This window comes from Macaca fascicularis, chromosome 1 (assembly GCF_037993035.2).
Source record: "Macaca fascicularis isolate 582-1 chromosome 1, T2T-MFA8v1.1".
In the NCBI taxonomy this organism is placed as follows: Eukaryota; Metazoa; Chordata; class Mammalia; order Primates; family Cercopithecidae; genus Macaca; species Macaca fascicularis.
Genome location: NC_088375.1, coordinates 232,517,863 through 232,535,974, shown reverse-complemented (window position 1 = coordinate 232,535,974; position 18,112 = coordinate 232,517,863). Strand labels below are relative to the sequence as shown.

Sequence of the window (18,112 nt, the reverse complement as noted above, 5' to 3'; positions counted from 1 at the left end):
TGGCACGATCTTGGCTCACTGCAAGCTCCATCTCCTGGGCTCACGCCATTCACCTGCCTCGGCCCTCCCGAGTAGCTGGGACTACAGGCGCCCACCACCACGTCCGGCTAATTTTTTTGTATTTTTAGTAGAGACGGGGTTTCACCATGTTAGCCAGGATGATCTTGATCTCCTGACCACGTGATCCGCCTGCCTCAGCCTCCCAAAGTGTTGGGATTACAGGCGTGAGCCACCGCGCTCAGCCGGGAGTGTAATTTTTTAAAGCAAATCCCAGGCATCATCTGATTTCATATTTAAGTGTTTCGGTATCCACATCTAAGGAATATGGCATTGTAAACAATGCTAACTATGACCCATTAACTTGCCTAACAAAGCTAAGGGGGATTTCTGGACACCAGCCTATGTTCAGGTCCCTCCTGTCTCAGAAGTGTCCTCCCGCTGCTTTTTGGGACCAAGGGACAACACTGTGTGTGATGAGTGGGTCTTCCACGCGGGCCTCTGTGTGTGCATGTGTGGTGCTGTGACGGGCTGTGGGGACAGTCCGAGGGCTGACCTGAGCCTGGCAGAGGCAACATCTTGTTGGGAGGCAGCAGGCCAGGAGAGAGCGGAGCTGGTTGGAGGAGGGCCAGCCTCCCCACCTGGAGACTGTTGGTGACCTTCCTCACGTGGCGCGGCCCTTGGCACGGCCCCCAGCCGCTAGTGGTGAGCCTCTGTAATGTCTGAACACTTCCCGTGCGTGTCTAGTCAGGAGAGTGATCAGAGGAGCGACTGGTGTGTGCTCACCGAAGAAGCCCAGAACAGCGGAGAAGAGTGCAGAGGGTGACCCGTTCTCTCTCTGTTCTTGGCGGGTTGAGGCAGAAGTACAGTGTCCTGTGGTTCACATGTCAGGGGAGAGGCAGGAGCGTGCCACAGCTCTGTTGCTGGAAACGTGGGAAGCCGGGATACGGCCGACCGTGGCCCCTTCTGGCCCCGCTGGGGAGTGGGTGTCCCTGTCCTCACTGTGGTCTCTGCCACATTGACGGAAAGATTTTTCTTTTTTCTCATTTTTGGAGACAAGGTCTTGTTCTGTCATCTGTGCTGGAGAGTGCAGTGGTGTGATCCTAGCTCACAGCAGCTTTGACCTCTTGGGCTCAAGTGGTTCTCCTGCCTCAGCTTCTTGAGTAGCCAGGACTACAGGTGGGCATCACCGCACCTGGCTGATGTTTTTGTAATTTTAGCGATATGATCTCCGTATGTTGCCCAGATTGGTCTGGAACTCCTGGGCTCAAGTGATCCTCCTGCCTCAGCCTCCCAAAGTGCTGTGCACCACCGCTCCTGGACTGAAAGTTTTCTTAATTGGATTTTTCCATATGTGCACTAAGGTCTGCCTTTTTCCCTGAATGAGGCATAACAAGTATATCTGTGACTGTGTTTTCTTTGTTTTTTGAGATGGAGTCTGTCCCCCAGGCTGGAGTGCAGTGGCACGATCTTGGCTCACTGCGAGCTACGCCTCCTGGGTTCACGCCATTCTCGTGCCTCAGCCTCCCAAGTAGCTGGGACTACAGGCGCCGCCACCACGCCCGGCTGATTTTTTGTATTTTTAGTAGAGACGGGTTTCACCGTGTTAGCCAGGATGGTCTCGATCTCCTGACCTTGTGATCCACCCACCTCGGCCTCCCAAAGTGCTGGGATTACAGGTGTGAGCCACCGCACCCGGCCTGTGTTTTCTGTAGGAATATTACTGTGACATTCTTGTAAGAAGTAAGTGAAAAGCACACCAGCACAGTATTCACATAACACAGAAAGGTATAAAAGACAAATGCAGACGTGGGTGAGGGCAGAGTTCTAGGTTTATCACAAGGGCACGTGAACGCGGTTCCCCGTCTGCCCTGCTCTGCTCAGCACCTTTGGGATATCAGTGCCTTGGGTGCCTGGTGCCTTTTTGGGCCAGCCCTGTGGTATTTTGGAGTATTAGTTGGTATTGAGGGTCTGGAACTTACTTAGTGTCTAGGGCATGGGCCGTGTTTTGGTATTGCAAGAGATGCTTCAGGGCGTGTGTTAACACAAACACATCACACGAGCTTTGTGACCACATGCTGCCTGCACGAGATGTCAGTGTTCTCCAGCTACCGCCTGCTTCATCCCTGCCCTGCCCTCTCATGCTCCTCAGCGGGGGCCACCGTCCTCTTGCCCCGCCCGCTCTTTCTGCAGGCTGGCCATCGTGCTCTGTTGCAGAAGCCCCTGTCAGGGTGCTGGTCTGCACGTGTGCTTTTCGAGTGCCCGTCACTCTGGCCGGCTCACTGTGTCACTGTCGCCGTGCAGCTTTGTTCGTCCTGTTCTTGTGCCTTGGGACGAATGGGCAGAGGGCTTGCTCTTGGGTGTACTGTGGTGCACATGTGGGCTTGGGAGTGAGACAGCTTGGTTGGAGGGCGTGGGTCAGGCCTGGCTGTCTTCCGAAGCGTCCCAGCCCTCCCTGTCGTCAGTCTTGTTGGCTGTAAACGCATTCTCTGCTGCGTGGGATGCTAGGTGTGTGGTAAGCTTCTTGTGGATGCGGCAGGTCAGTGGGGAGGCACACTGTCTGCCGGGTACCCTGTTATTTACTGATACGTGCACACGCAATACACATCTCTATAGATTGCTTTTGTATGTTAGCTCAGCTGGGATGATTCTGTTTGTGCTTAGATCTTTGTCCACATTTCTGATCATTTCCTTAGTAGGCTCTGAGATTCTCCTAAAAGGTGTTGTTGTTTTCCCCAAACTTTTCTTTGAATGGTGTGCAGGTTACATGCCCACAGAGTTAAGAAACTGCCCATTTTCCTACCTCCTGATGACTTACCTCCGCTCTGTCACCTAGGCTGGAGTGCGGTGGCGCCATCTCAGCTCACTGCAAGCTCCGCCTCCCGGGTTCACACCGTTCTCCTGCCTCAGCCTCCCGAGTAGCTGGAACTACAGGCGCCTACCACCACGCCCGGCTAATGTTTTGTATTTTTAGTAGAGACGGGGTTTCACTGTGTTAGCCAGGATGGTCTGGATCTCCTGACCTCGTGATCCGCCCGCCTTGGCCTCCCAAAGTGCTGGGATTACAGGCGTGAGCCACCACACCCGGCCCCTCCTGACGACTTTTAAGATTCTGTCATTTAGGCTGGGTGTGGTGGCTCATGCCTGTAATCCCAGCATTTTGGGAGGCTGAGGTGGGTGGATCACCTGAGGTCAGGATTTCAAGACCAGCCTGGCCAACATGGTAAAACCATGTTTCTATTTAAAAAAATACAAAAATTAGCCAGGTGTGGTGTTACACACCTGTAGTCCCAGCTACTTGGGAGGCTGAGGCTGGAGAATCACTTGAACCTGGGAGGTGGAGGTTGCAGTGAGCCGAGATGATGACAGTCTACTACAGCCTGGGTGATAGAGTGAGACTTTGTCCCATAAAACAAAAAACAGGCCGGGTGCGGTGGCTCACGCCTGTAATCCCAGCACTTTGGGTGGCCAAGGCGGGCGGATCACGAGGTCAGGAGATCCAGACCATCCTGGCTAACACGGTGAAACCCCGTCTCTACTAAAAATGCAAAAATTAGTTGGATGTGGTGGCGCACGCCTGTAATCCCAGTTACTCGGGAGGCTGAGGCAGGAGAATTGCTTGAACCTGGGAGGCAGAGGTTGCAGTGAGCTGAGATCGTGCGACTGCACTCCAGGATGGGCGACAGAGCGAGACTCCGTCTCAGAAAAAAAAAAAAAAAGATTCTGTCATTTAGAGTGTCTTTGTTAATTTGAAAGGTGAAAAATCTCATCGTTTAGTTTGTATTTCTTTGCTTTTTGGTCGGTTGGTTGTTATTTCAGTAATTTTTTCTGTAACTTGTACATATTACGTTTTTTTATTGTGGCAAAATAGACATAACGTTTACCATTATGTGTACCATTCAGCAGTGTTGAACACGTAGGCCGACAGTGAAGGAATGGAAAAAGACGTCCCATGCCACTGGTGACCAAAAGAAAACAGGCGTGGCTCCATTTGTATCACACCAAATAGACTTTTTTTTCAGAAACTATTCCTAGAGATGGAAAAGTAGTTACAGAATGATAAACGGGTCGAATCAACTGGAAGATCTAGCAATAATATATATGCACCCAACATCAGAACAGCTAAAACTATGAAGCAAATTCACACTGCTGTTCACCTACCTTCCCAGGCCCAGCCTCTGTCCCCGTGAAACACTCACTCCCCATTCTGCCGCCCCCAGGCCCCGGCACCCACCCACCGCTTTCTGTTTCTGTGAGTTTGGTGACTCTAGGGACCTCCTGTGAGTGGACTCGCACAGGATCTGTCCTTTTGTGACTGCTTATTTCATTCAGCGCCGTGTCCTCAAGGTGCAGCCATGAGCAGCCTGTGTCACAGTCTCCTTCCTTCCTTTTTTTTTTTTTTTTTGAGACGGAGTCTAGCTCTGTGGCCCAGGCTGGAGTGCGGTGGCGCCATCTCAGCTCACTGCAAGCTCCGCCTCCCGGGTTCCCGCCATTCTCCTGCCTCAGCCTCCCGAGTAGCTGGGACTACAGGCGCCTGCCACCTCGCCCGGGTAGTGTTTTGTGTTTTTTTTTTAGTACAGACGGGGTTTCACCGTGTTAGCCAGGATGGTCTCGATCTCCTGACCTCGTGATCCGCCCGTCTCAGCCTCCCAAAGTGCTGGAATTACAGGCTTGAGCCACCGTGCCCGGCTCCTTCCTTCTTAAGACTGAATCGCAGGCTGTTGCTTGGATGTATTTTGTTTACCCATTTCTGTCGGTGGACACATGGGTGACTTCCACAGTTTAGCTGTCGTGAATGATGCTGCTGTCAGCACGGGTGCACAGTGACCTCTGGAGACCCTGCCTTCAGTTCTGGGTGTAGATTCGGAAGTGGAATTGCTGGATCATTGATCATTCTAGTTTTATTTATTTTTGAGACAGCATCTTGCTCTATCACCCAGGCTGGAGTGCAGTGGCACGATCTTGGCTCACTGCAGCCTCCACCTCCTGGACTCAAGTGATTCTCCTGTCTGAGCCTCCCAAGTAGCTGGGACTAAAGGCATGTGCCACCCCGCCCGGCTAATTTTTGTATTTTTTGTAGAGACAGGGTTTCACCATGTTGGCCAGGCTAGTCTTGAACTCTTGACCTTATGTGACCTACCCACCTTGGCCTCCTAAAGTGCTGGGATTACAAGCATCAGCCACTGCACCTGGCCCTATTTTTTCTTCCTTCTTTCTTTCTTTCTTTTTTTTTTTTTGAGATGGCACCTCTCTCTGTTGCCCAGGCTGGAGTGTAGTGGCGCCATCTCGGCTCACTGCAAGCTCCACCTCCTGGGTTTATGCCATTCTCCTGTCTCAGCCTCCCGAATAGCTGGGACTGCAGGCACCTGCCACCACACCTGGCTAATTTTTTTGTATTTTTAGTAGATATGGGGTTTCACCGTGTTAGCCAGGATGTTCTCCATCTCCTGACCTCGTGATCCACCCGCCTCGGTCTCCCAAAGTGCTGTGATTATAGGCGTAAGCCACGGCACTTGGCCTTTTTTTTTTTTTTTTTTTTGAGGCAGAGGAGTCTCACTCTGTTGCCCAGGCTGGAGTGCGGTGGCTCTATCTCGGCTCACTGCAGCCTCCGCCTCCTGGGTTCAAGTGATTCTCCTGCCTCAGCCTCCTGAGTAGCTGGGACTATAAGTATATGCCACCACACCTGGCTAATTTTTGTATTTTTAGTGGAGACAGTATTTCGCCATGTTGACCAGGCTGGTCTCTGACTCCTGGCCTCCCAAAGTGCTGGGATTACAGGCGTGAGCCACCACATTCAGCCCGTTTTTCTTTTTGAAGAACCGACTGTTTTTCATAGTGGCTGCAGCATTTTCCACTTCCAGCAACAGCGTTCGAGCAACACTGTCTTCACATCCTCTCCAGCACTCGTTCTGTTTTTTGACAGCAGCCATCCTAATGGGTGTGAGGTGGCATCTCATTGTGGTTTTGCTTCTCATTTCCCTGATGACTAGTATGTTGAGCATTTTTTCATGTGCTTATTGGTCCCTCCTGTATCCTCTTTGAGGAATGTCTGAGTCCCTCTTTTTTTTTTTTTTTTTTTTTTTGAGACAGAGTCTCGCTCTGTTGCCCAGGCTGGAGTGCAGTGGCCAGATCTCAGCTCACTGCAAGCTCCGCCTCCTGGGTTTACGCCATTCTCCTGCCTCAGCCTCCCGAGTAGCTGGGACTATAGGCGCTCGCCACCTTGCCTGGCTAGTTTTTTGTATTTTTTTTTTAGTAGAAACGGGGTTTCACCATGTTAGCCAGGATGGTCTGGATCTCCTGCCCTTGTGATCTGCCCGTCTCGGCCTCCCAAAGTGCTGGGATTACAGGCTTGAGCCACCGCAACTGGCCTGAGTCCCTCTTTGAGTTGAGTTGTATGTGGAGGCTTTTGCTCAGTTGTGCTTCTTTCTCTACTCTGGTTAGTGATCCTGTTCCACTTGTTGTAGATTTCTCTCTCCTGTTTGTCTATGGCATGCACCGTGGTCTGATCCTCCCTCTGTTGCCGGAGGCTGCCTCCGTCCTCTGCTGTGGTGGTCAGGAAGCTGGAGCGTCTCGGCGCCAGATTCATCTTTGTAAGGGGAGACGCTCTGTGAGCCTCAGTGTGTAGCACCGTCTGCAAGTCAGACTCCCCACCTCTCCTTTGTGCAAGCTGGGCGGGGGCTCTGCCGGAACTGGTGGTGCTCATGGAAAGGGCTTCGGTGTGATGCAGACATGACAGTCACCTGCTGGGGCCAAGGGCTGTGAGTGCCGTTGGGGGAGGCAGTCTCAGAGTGAGATGCGGCAGTCAGGCCTGAACGGGGCTGCTGTTCCATGAAGGAGCACCTACTGTGCGCCTGGCCTGTGGCAGCAGCAAAGAGGAACCTGCTGGGGCCTCAGGGACCTCCACCTTGCCCACTGTGGCCAGGCTGCTGCTGCTTTCTGGGAGGCCTGTGCGAGAGCCATGGGCACAGGCTGGGCACAGTGGCTCACGCCTGTAATCCCAGCACTTCGGGAGGCCGAGGCAGGTGGATCACGAGGTCAGGAGTTCAAGACCAGCCTGGCCAATATGGTGAAACCCCATCTCTACTAAAAATACAAAAGTTAGCCAGGTGTGGTGGCATGCACCTGTAGTCCCAGCTACTTGGGAGGCTGAGGCAGGAGAATCACTCGAACCTGGGAGTCAGAGTTTGCAGTGAGCTGAGATTGTGCCACTGCACTTCAGCCTGGGCAACAGAGCGAGACTCCGTCTTAAAAAGAAAAAAGGAACCATGGGCATGTGTGTGCACAGGTGTGCGTGGGTGTGTGCAGTCAGAGAGGGAAGGGCTTGGGTCACGGGCTGCCCTCAGCCTGGGGCCAGGGAAGGGCAGCGAGAGGACCCCAGATTCCCAAAATGACCAGGGGCCTGTTTGCAGCTTCCCTCTGCCTCCTCTCTTCTCGCTCTGAAGTTATGTCCTGCCAGATCCTGGAGAAAATTCTTTTAGCAAAGTGATGGCTTCCCTGAAAATACTTCCTACCACACAGAAGCCCATCAGAGTCCTCCCTTTGGAATCCCATTGCCAAATGTGGGTGGTGTGGTGGACCCGGGGCAAGGTGCCGTTTTCTTGGCAACCCCTAGAAATGTCTCCCTGGGGTTGGGGTGTAGCCACCAGGCAGGAAGTGTGTATCCTCCTGCCCTGGCCACTTGGGGTTTCTGGGACAATCTGCTGGCTTGACCTTGACTTTTCCCTGAAAACAGGAGCCCCAGGGCCTGCTCCTGGCATCAGGACTTGTTCTTCCTCTTTCCTGGGCCTCACAGGTGCCCTTGGGGAGCGCACAGCTGCCCCGGCCCGAGTCCAGTCTGGCTTTCGGGAAGGGGCCTCACTGCTGGCTGCACACCTTGGCCTCCTTCCCCTGGACACACCATTGCTGACGCAGCTGGGACCGCCCTTGGACGCCGCATGCCCGCCTCTTTCACCAGGGCATGTGGGCTGGGACCAGTCTCAGCCCCATGTTGACTTGTTTGGCTCTGCTGGTGGTGACGGGTGAGGGGGTGGGCCTGGGTTGTTTCATGTCTGCTCTTGTGCTCTGGTGCCTCACGGAGAGGCTCTGGTGAGTGCGCAGAGGGACCCTGGTGCTTTTGGGTACTTTCTGGAGCAGCCCACGTTCCTTCCCCAGAGCCCTAGGGGCCCGGCCAGCTGCCTTTCCAGGCCCTGAGACCACCAGGTTCTGGGGGGAGCTCCTGGGCTCTGCTTTGGTCTGGCTGGGTGGTGCCCACGCTGCCGCGTCCCCTCTCCGGGGCTGCCTGGACTCACCCTGGCTGGCAGCCATTTCCGTTACTTGGTTTCCAAAGGCCCCATCTTGGAATCAGGAACAGGCTGGGACTCAGGGTGGGTTCGGAGCTTGGTGACCTGCTCTGCTCTTTTGTCCGGCTTTGTCCTAACTGTTGAATATTAATGAGGGGCACCGCAGGGTGGCTCTCCAGTGGAGGGTCCTCACTTTTTGTTTTGCAAATAACGCTGGGGCCTCTGTGCCACTGGGGCAATGCAACTGTGATGCTGCTCGTTGGATTCAAAAGGAAGCCTGGCAGTGGCGGGGCCTGGACAGGCAGCCTTTGACCCGAGGCGGGCGGAGCTCTGCGCTGGTTCGAGAAAGGCGTGGGGCAGCCTCTCTGGCAGGCACTGGCTGTGCCTGTTGGTTTTCCTTTGCCCACAGTGAAGTGAAAGTCACTGCAGCTGGGTTTGCTGTTGAACTCGCTGTCTTTCCTTCTCATGTCTTCTCTGTGCAAATAGTGGTCGGTATACTTTTGGATTATTTCAGTCAAGTGGAAATTTCTAGAAGCATAGAGAGAGGCAACGTGGCTTAGGGGTTAGGAGCATGGCTGGGCTACCTTCTTACTCTAAGTGTGGGCCGCGTTCCATTACTTTTCTAGGCCTCAGTTTCCCATTGGCCCCCCTCCTGTTTGGAAGAGGCAGCTGGGTCCCACAAGCCATCTCAGGAGCCACGTCTGGGCGTTGGCATGGGGACTGTGCCCACAGCCAGCCAGCCTGGTGGTCAGCTGATGGATTCCCATAGGTACTTAGCAAAATGCCTGGAGAATGTGAGGCAGCCGGCGAGGCTGTCAGGCCAGTCGCAGATGTGGTCGATTGCTGTTGGTTCTTGGTGCCGCCTGGCACTGCTGCCCTGATAGTCGGCTCTGAGTTGGAGGCCAGCTTCCATGGCAGCATCGTCAGTGGGCGCGCAGGGTGCGTCTGACTTGGGCCTGGGCATTGGGTCCCATTATGGTTGGGTCCACAGGGCCGCTTGCCTCATTTGTGGAGATGCTGGGGAAAGCCCACAGGCTGAGGACGTGTGAGGCTCCAGGGTCCAGCATGCAGGCCGAGTGTTCCTGCTGTTGCTGGCCACGTGCACAGCTGTGCCACCGGGAGGTGCCCGGCAATGGGAGCCACTTCTCTGCTCAGTTCAGCCTTCGATGCCCCAGGGCTGTTTGAGAGCAAGGCTGAGGGGACCCTTTCAAGTGTCTCTGCCTTTGATGGTCCCAGGTGACCGGCTCCTCACCCATGGTGTGATCTGAGTGGGCAGAAACTGACCCCAGGTGACTCTTACTGGGAAGAGATGTTTCTGAAAATGAGAGCAAGGTGGTGAGTGGAGAGCCGGCTGAGAGATGCCTGATTGCCCCGCTGCTGTTGTTGGGGCCGAAAGTGTGGGGGAGGGAAGAGCCAGCACAGAGGGCTCACCGTGTCCCCAGCTCCAACCAACTCACCGGCCTTGGCCTCACGGGGCCTCCCTGTCCTGCCGCCTGCTCAACAGACCACAGGTTTTGTTGGATTTGTCAATTACGACCCAGGTTGAATGGGAATTGGAGATGTTTTTATAGTTGGAGAGTTTGTTCCAGTCAGAACATTTCAGGTTGCTGGAGTTCGGTGTCTTGCTGTTGTTGCAGCTTGCATCTTTTGGCCACCGGGTTTTTTTTTTTTTTTTTTTTTGATAGAGAGTTTCACTCTATCCCCCAGGCTGGAGTGCAGTCACGCAATGTTGGCTCACTGCAACCTCTGCCTCCTGCCTCCCGGGTTCAAGTGATTCTCCTGCCTCCAGCCTCCCCAGTAACTGGGATTACAGGCACATGCCACCACGCCCGGCTAATTTTTGTATTTTTAGTAGATACAGGGTTTCACCATGTTGGCCAAGCTGGTCTCTAACTCCTGACCTCAAGTGATCCAGCCACCTTGGCCTCCCAAAGTGCTGGGATTACAGGCATGAGCCACCGTGCCCGGCCATGGCCACCTGTTTTAAGGAAACCACTCAGTGTGTCTTAAAAGTTAAGGATGCTCGTTGCCCTGCTCAACAGAGAGCCCGGCGTGGTGCTGGGCAGCCCTCGCGCTGCTCTCTGGCCATCCCAGAACCCGATGTCCGTTCCCAGTGTGTCCTCGGCTGTGGGGTGGCCACTGCTGCCCAGGTGTGCCACTGCCCACGACTGACGGGGGAGCAGGAAGTGGCCCGTTTGCAAGCCAAGCCTGCTGCCTGTCCTTGGTTTGGGTCTTTTTATTTTGAGAAACCTCCAAACCTCCATACAGTGAAGTTGCAGGAAGAACATGGTGAGTCCCCGTTCACGGAGCCTAGCTGCTGCTGGCACTGGCCTCCTCTCGCCACGATTGTTTTCGCAGCTTTTTGCAGGTTATTTGAGAGGAGGTTTCAGTCAGTGGGGTCCTCCCTGCTTAGCCCTTCAGTCTGAATTTCTAAAAGTAAGGGGATGTGGTGTGTGACCGTGACACAGTGATCAAGTCTGGGAAGCTGGCTCCCCTGGCCACGCTGTGCCTGTGTCTGCCACGCCCTTTTCAGTGGTTTACTTCTGCCTGGGACCTGCCTGGCGGCTCACTGACTCTTCTCTTGGGCCTGCGTCATTGCCTCGGGTAGCCGGCTGTGCATTGGCAGGGCCCAGACGGGCAGGTGGGTAGGGGCAACCCCAGGGGGGCCGGTGCCGTGTCAGAGGCATGGGAAGCATCAGGAACAAGCGGCCCCCATGCTTTCCTCAGGAGAGCCTCTCCCTTGGTGATTAATGAGTAATCTGCCGAGGGGACTTTGGACCCTGAAAGTCCCCTGCCCCCATGAACTTTCTCCCGGTGGGCCAGATCCCTGGTGAGTCTGCTTGTCTTAGGGATGGGGACGCCGGGCGCTGACTGCACTCCTGGCCCCTGCTGCTGCTGGAGCCTCGCCTTTCTGCTCCCGCCTGCCTTCCTGCCAGTTAGTAGCGCCGCGGACCGCGTTTGGAAAGAGTCACTCTTACTGTCCATTCTGGTCAGTTTTGACGCCCGAGTTGTCCTTCTGTTGGCTGCCCACAGGTCTTGGTATCTGCTGATGTCCTTTTTTTTTTTATTTTTTGTAGAGATGGGGTCTTGCTCTGTGGCCCAGGCTGCTCCTGAATTCCTGGGCTTAAGCCATCCTCCCGCCTGGCCTCTCACAGTGCTGGGATTACAGGCTGAGCCTGGCGCCCGGCCCCGCCCCTGCACCCTCCCCCCGCCCCGGCCCCTGCTGACGTCTTATTTCAGAGCCAGCAGGGCTTTCCCAGCTCTCAAGTGCCCTCACGGCCCGCTGCAGTGACGTATGGCGTGTCCGCTCCTGTCCTGGTCCCCAGGTGGTGTGAGGCCATCGAGGCTCATCCCCAGCTGCAGCCGCCCTCCTTTCCCCGTAGAGCCCTTGCCTGCCTAACGGTGACTGCCTCTGTGTGGGCAGCATCGGGGGGGGGCTGGTGCCAGGCGTGGGGGACCTGCTCCGTGTCACTGGTGGAGCCCAGTGTGTGCGATGGGTTCACAGGTCTCCGCTGTGAAGTTGTGTTTGTACACAGTGGCTTTTTCTAGAAAAATGAACGGCAAAGTATTTATTTCCCTGTGAATGTCGACCATTTTCCCGAGTCCGGTGGTTGTTGGCCAGTGACACAAACCCGCAGCTTCTCCCCTTCTTGCTTCCCTCCCCGCCCCTTGGCTCCGGGCACAGTGCGGCTGAGCCGGCTTATCTGGCCTCGTCTCTGGAGGCCTCGCCAGCTGTCATGTCCGTTGACATTTCACTGTTCCTGGCAGTGGCTGTGCCCAGACGCGCTGTGGCATGTGGGAGTGACGCCGGTCTTTGCCAGTGCTCTGCACACCTGTGGGGAGGCCTCTCGGGGTTTCCTGCCAGGTCTCGGCGCACTCCCCGGTGAGAGATACGAGGAGGAGCAGCCGAGGGCAGGCAGGGTGCTCTTCAGACGTGGAGGGTTGAAAACTGTCCCTTTTTCTCCAGTTTAATAGCAAACTTTATCCTACCTTAAGTTTTCAAAAGTCTTGTAAAGAACGGGTCCATTCATTTTTAGCTGCTCCATGAAAGGTGAGAAAGCTGAATAGGGGGCTGTGTCCCAAGACCAGGGTTTGCTGTGGCCTGGCTCGATTGAGAATCCCCTGGGCCCCAGGAGGGTGCTGTGGCTGCTGGGGAGGCTGCCCCACGTTCTGACCCTGGTACAGGGCCACACTCAGCCTCCCTGGAAGCAGCTTGGGCCTGGGTCCCACATGGCACTACCTCTGCAGGCCCCTTTGTGTCGTGGTGTTTTGACCTATGGAGGGCTTTCGTCCGTCTGAGTTGCTGACCGAGGGTCTTTATTTCCACATTCGAGAGAAGCCCGGTAGCCCATCAGTCAGTGCCCGTGGAGCAGGTACAGCTCGGGGAAGGGAGCAGCCCCTTGCTCACGGGCCTTTCTGGCACAGTCTGTGGCCCTCCAGAGGAGCTGGCCAGTGTCCTCACAGCTGTCCCGAAGCTCGTGGTATGGGTTCCTCCCTCAGGGCCAGCACCAGGCTGGTGCTCAGCTCTTCTGGAAGAGCCTTCTCATGGTCCCAGCACATCCATGGAAGATTGAACTATTAAACATTAGAAGAAGAAAGTGAGGCCGGGCGTGGTATCTCACACCTGTAATCCCAGTACTTTGGGAGTTGGAGATGGGCAGATCACTTGAGGTCAGGAGTTTGAGACCAGGCTGGACCAAAATGACAAAACCCCGTCACTACTAAAAATACAAAAATTAGCGAGGCATGGTGGCAGGTGCCTGTGATCCTAGCTACTCGGAAGGCTGAGGCATGAGAATACCTTGAACCTGGGAGGCAGAGGTTGCAGTGAGCCCAAGTCATGCCACTGCACTCCAGGCTGGGTGATGGAGTGAGACCCTGTCTGAAAAAAAAAAAAAAAAAAAAAAAAAGTGAGAATTGCTAAATTGAAGGAAATATTTCATAACGCGATTTGATCAGTTGCTTTAGCTGCTCTGTGAGTCCTGCACCCGCGTGCAGCGCAGCCTCCCCTGGGAAGTCCGGAGCACCCAGGCCAACATCACAGGCTCCAGCACAGCAGGCAAAAGCTGGGAGGCTCTCCAGACTTTGGGTGTCTGGAGTTATCCATAAAGGGGACTTCCTGAGTTTTGGTGTATCCGTTTGTTTACAACCCAGGGAGAAGCCTGGCCACTTGTGAGTGCAGGTCGTCCTCGGACACACACTGGGAGGAAGCAGAATGAACAGGACACGCAGCCTTGTGTTTCTGTCGGCCCTTCCTGCACATACGCCCTGTCTCAGGGGGCTGCTGGCCTCTGCCATGGTCTCCTCACTTTTGTTCCTGAGGACATCTTCCCAACACGTGTGCACTTACTAAATGAGCCACATGCCCCCAGTGCTGACAGCTAGGAACGGTGCGAGCAGATGGAGGATGGAGCTGGTGGTGCTACATACAGAGGCCCCGGGAGTGAGGCGCAGATCCCCTGTGCGCTGGTGTGGCCCTGGCTTGAGGCCTTTGGGGGCGTTGTGCCCCCCATACCAGGGGTGAGAGCCCACAGTGACAGCAGTGGGGAGGTGTGTGTGGGGGCTGGGCATCGATGCCAGCCTGGCTGAGGGTTGCTTTCTGGTGGTCTGCGCACCTCTTGGGCCAGAGTGGTATCTCCAGAGCGCCTGCTGCTGGAAGAGAAGGCTCTGGGTCCTTCTGGACGCCCACCCTGACTGTGTGGACCATGGTGGCGAGGGCCACGTGCCTGATCTTCATACCATGGATGCTTGTCTGGAGCTGCCTCACGTGACTCTTGGACAGAAGGCACCATTCTAGACGTTCCAGGTGGGCTCCAGTGACCATGGGGGGCTGGGGTTGGCACTGGCGCTGCTTCTCTGAGGTGTTGGACCCACGTGGAAACTGCTTGTTCCCCTCCAGATGCTGATTGTGAAGAATCTGGAAGGTCCACGCTAGAGGAGGCCACAGCCTGCTGGTGCACCTGCGAGAGTGCTGGCCCAACCGGTCCCCGAGCGTGGTGCCCGTTGGTGGGGGCGGAAGGGCTCGGCTCTGCTCTCCCCCTGTGGGACTTTGTGTCACAGGGTGCTTGGGGGACTCTGCTGCACTGCGATCTCCAGCGTGACATGTCCCCGTCTCGAACAGCCCTGAAATGGCAGTGCCTCGTCCTAGGATTACCATCCCTGCCCGAAGGCTCGAGATTCTACTTAGATGCCTACTGGACTGCTTTGTATTTTAATTTACTTGATATTCAGTCTGGGCGCGTTGAGGACGCGGCTTTCAGCTGTCAGCCTGTCCTTGTGTGCAGTGACAGGTCTACCTGTCTGGCCTTGTGCCTAGACTTGTGGCCGTCACCACCATCTCTGGGGAGGGGTGAAGTGGACTGGGAGGTAGAAGCCGAATTGGAGTCTTCTCTTTGTTCCTGAAGTTATCACAGTCTCAGCCAGACTGTGGTTACTGTGTGTGTGTGTGTGTGTGTGTGTGTGTGATGCGCAGGGCATTTGCTGATGGAATAGCACGGTCCATCGGCATGTGCACCTGAGGCGTGCAACCACCTGCTGCACACCTGTGGGGTCCCTGCGGTCAGGTGAGTTCTGGGGGATTTCTGAAAGTGGAGATAGCCATGACAACACTTCTTTCCTCCAAATGCCTGTGCTGTGCACTTGGGTGCAGGTGGCTTTTAGGGGACACGGCTGGGCACTGCCCCACAATGTCACCTCTCTGTCATGTGGTGCGTGCTGTGGACTGGCGCCACACCCCACATGCCTGTTAGACAAACCTTTCTGGTGTTTGTCACCCCACCATGTGGCCTTTCTTTTGTCTTTTATCTTTAGCTAAGGAGTCCATGGCATACCAAAAGCTGAATGATGGCAGCCAGTGTCCCCATCCTGTCCTGCCCCACTTTCCATAGGCAGGGATGCTCCCCATTCTTGCTGCATAGTCTTCTGTTGACCCCATGTACCTGAGCGACAAGCACTGTGGTGCTTGACCTCGGTCCAGCTGCTTAGACTTGTACCTGCCACAGCCCCACGTGCTGACACCGTGTGTCTTGAGTTTTGATAAATCTATCCTTTGGCTGATTAATATGACTGAGTGGTGTCTTCTGACCCCATTTCTTATCTGGTACACTGTGTCCTGACCTCATTTCCTGCCCGGGGCACACTGTGTCCTGACCATTTCCTGTCTGGAGCATGTTGTGTCCTGACCTCATTTCATGTCTGGAACACACTGTGTCCTGACCTCATTTCCTGCCTGGAGCTCTGTGTCCTGACCTCATTTCCTGCCTGGAGCTTTCTGTGTCCTGACCTCATTTCCTGTCTGGAGCTCTCTGTCCTGACCTCATTTCCTGTCTGGAACATGCTGTGTCCTGACCTCATTTCCTGTCTGTGCCACCCTTTGTCCTGACCTCATTTCATGTCTGGAACATGCTGTGTCCTAACTGCATTTCCTGTCTGGAGCTCTCTCTGTCCTGACCTCATTTCCTGTCTGGAGCTCTCTGTGTCCTGACCTCATTTGCTATCTGGAACACTCTGTGTCCTGACCTCATTTCCTGTCTGGAACATGCTGTGTCCTGATCTCATTTCCTGTCTGTGCCACTCTGTCTGGACCTCACTTCCTGTCTTGAGCACTCTGTGTTCTGACCTCATTTCCTGTCTGTGCCACTATGTGTCCTGACCTCATTTCCTGTCTGGAACATGCTGTGTCCGGATTGCATTTCCTCTCTGGAGCTCTCTCTGTCCTGACCTCATTTCCTGTCTGGAACTCTCTGTCTCCTGACCTCATTTCCTGTCTGTGCCACTCTGTGTCCTGACCTCATTTCCTGTCTGTGCCACCCTTTATCCTGACTTCATTTCCTGTCTGCGGCACACTATCCAGACTGCATTTCTTGTCTGGAGCTCTCTCTGTCCTGATCTCATTTCCTGTCAGGAGCATTCTGTGTACTGACCTCATTTCCTGTCTGTGCCACTCTTGTGTCCTGATCTTTTTTCCTGTCTGAGCCATTCTGTGTCCCTGACCTCATTTCCTGTCTGGAGCGCTCTGTCTCCTGACCTCATTTCCTGTCTGATGTTCTCTGTCTCCTGACCTCATTTCCTGTCTGTGCCACCCTTTGTCCTGACTTCATTTCCTGTCTGCAGCACACTGTCCAGACTGCATTTCTTGTCTGGAGCGCGCTCTGTCCTGATCTCATTTCCTGTCAGGAGCATTCTGTGTACTGACCTCATTTCCTGTCTTGTGTCCTGACCTCATTTCCTGTCTGGAGCACTCTGTGTCCTGACCTCATTTCTTGTCTGTGCCGCTCTGTGTCCTGACCTCATTTCCTATCTGAAATTATTTGTGTCCTGACCTCATTTCCTATCTGGAGCTGTGTCCTGACCTCATTTCCTTTCTGGAGCCCTCTGTGTCCTGACCTCATTTCCTGTCTGGAGCCCTCCGTGTCCTTACCTCATTTCCTGTCTCGTGCCACTGCTTTCTGTCTTGGAGTTGTGTGCCTGACCTCATTTCCTCTCCACTGTGTGTTCCTGGAGTTAGGCAGTGTCTTGTTTTTTACTCCCTTGCTTGGTTTTCTCAGGATCTCTGGCTGCTCCGTCCTTGCTCCAGCGTTCTTCCCTGCCCCTCCCTCTGTGGTCCAGAGGCCGATGGCCAGCTGGCCCCACCTGCCTGCCCTGGGTATTTCTGTGCTCTTCCTGCTATGGGGTTCTAGGGGTTCCCCTCCTGGGTTCGTCCTTATCTGAGTGACCGCAGCACACTGTGCAGTTGGGTGCCTAGGAGGCACGTGCTTTGGGTGTTGTATGGCTGACCGGGTAACTGGGCACCCGTGTGTGGAGGGCTGGAACAGAACACTTGTCAGCCCTCCTCAGTGTTTTGCCTCTGGTGTCCCCATGGTGAAGTCCCCTGCCATCTGCCTTGGGCTCTGACATGTGACCTGACTGTGTCCTTCAGGAGCTTTCAAAACCTCCTCTTGGATCTGGCATTCAAAATGTCATCTTGTCAGACACCTCGAGGCGGCTTGTATTTGGCCCTGTGTTGGGCACCTGCTGGGCCCTTGTCAGGTTTTCGTTACCAGGAGGCTCATGCCCCGATCTTTGGGACGGCGCCCGCGGCATCTCCTGCTTAGCACTCCCTAGGGCTTGACGTTGGTCCTCCTGGCACTGGTGCTCTTGCCGTGGCCTCCCTGCTGTCCCCTTGTGGCTCAGGGTTACTCTCTGGAGGTCTCCACCTTATCATCCAGCACTTTCTTTGTTGGCTACTTTTAGTTTCATGATTTCATTTTCGTTTCTGAGATATCCGGTCTTTCTCTTTGTAAAAGCTCTTACCTGTTGTGACTTGTGGATGCCGCATCTTTCTCCTATTGCCGCAGACATTAATGTTTTCCTTGACAGTTTGTCCTGCTGGTTTGCTCTGCATTCCTTTGGTTGATTTCAGACCTCGACTTTTTAAAGGGGCATTTCCCCACATTGCCAATTCTTTTTTTTTTTTTTTTTTTTTTTTTTTTTTTTTTTTTTTTTTGAGACAGAGTCTCGCTCTGTCGCCCAGGCTGGAGTGCAGTGGCGCGATCTCGGCTCACTGCAAGCTCCGCCTCCCGGGTTCACGCCATTCTCCTGCCTCAGCCTCCCGAGTAGCTGGGACTACAGGCACCCACAACCGCGCCCGGCTAATTTTTTGTATTTTTAGTAGAGATGGGGTTTCACCGTGGTCTCGATCTCCTGACCTTGTGATCTGCCCGCCTCGGCCTCCCAAAGTGCTGGGATTACAGGCGTGAGCCACCGTGCCCGGCCCGCTTTGCCAATTCTTTTCCATCTGGTCACGTCGAGGCTGACGTGCCAATGGCTGCGGGGGGAGGGCACCTAGGAGCCCTGTG

The 18,112-nt window shown here is 54.7% G+C and overlaps 1 protein-coding gene and 1 long non-coding RNA gene across 3 annotated transcripts in view; both read left to right on the top strand.

Moving 5' to 3' along the window:
• The window catches only part of SKI (SKI proto-oncogene), an 84,140-nt gene that overhangs the window by 13,499 nt on the left and 52,529 nt on the right, over positions 1-18,112 (top strand). The gene's annotated exons all lie outside the window — the stretch shown is intronic.
• LOC141409058 (uncharacterized) lies at positions 13,774-15,333 on the top strand. Its single transcript, XR_012427314.1, has 2 exons — positions 13,774-14,082; positions 14,176-15,333. It is a non-coding gene; the product is annotated as an uncharacterized lncRNA (long non-coding RNA).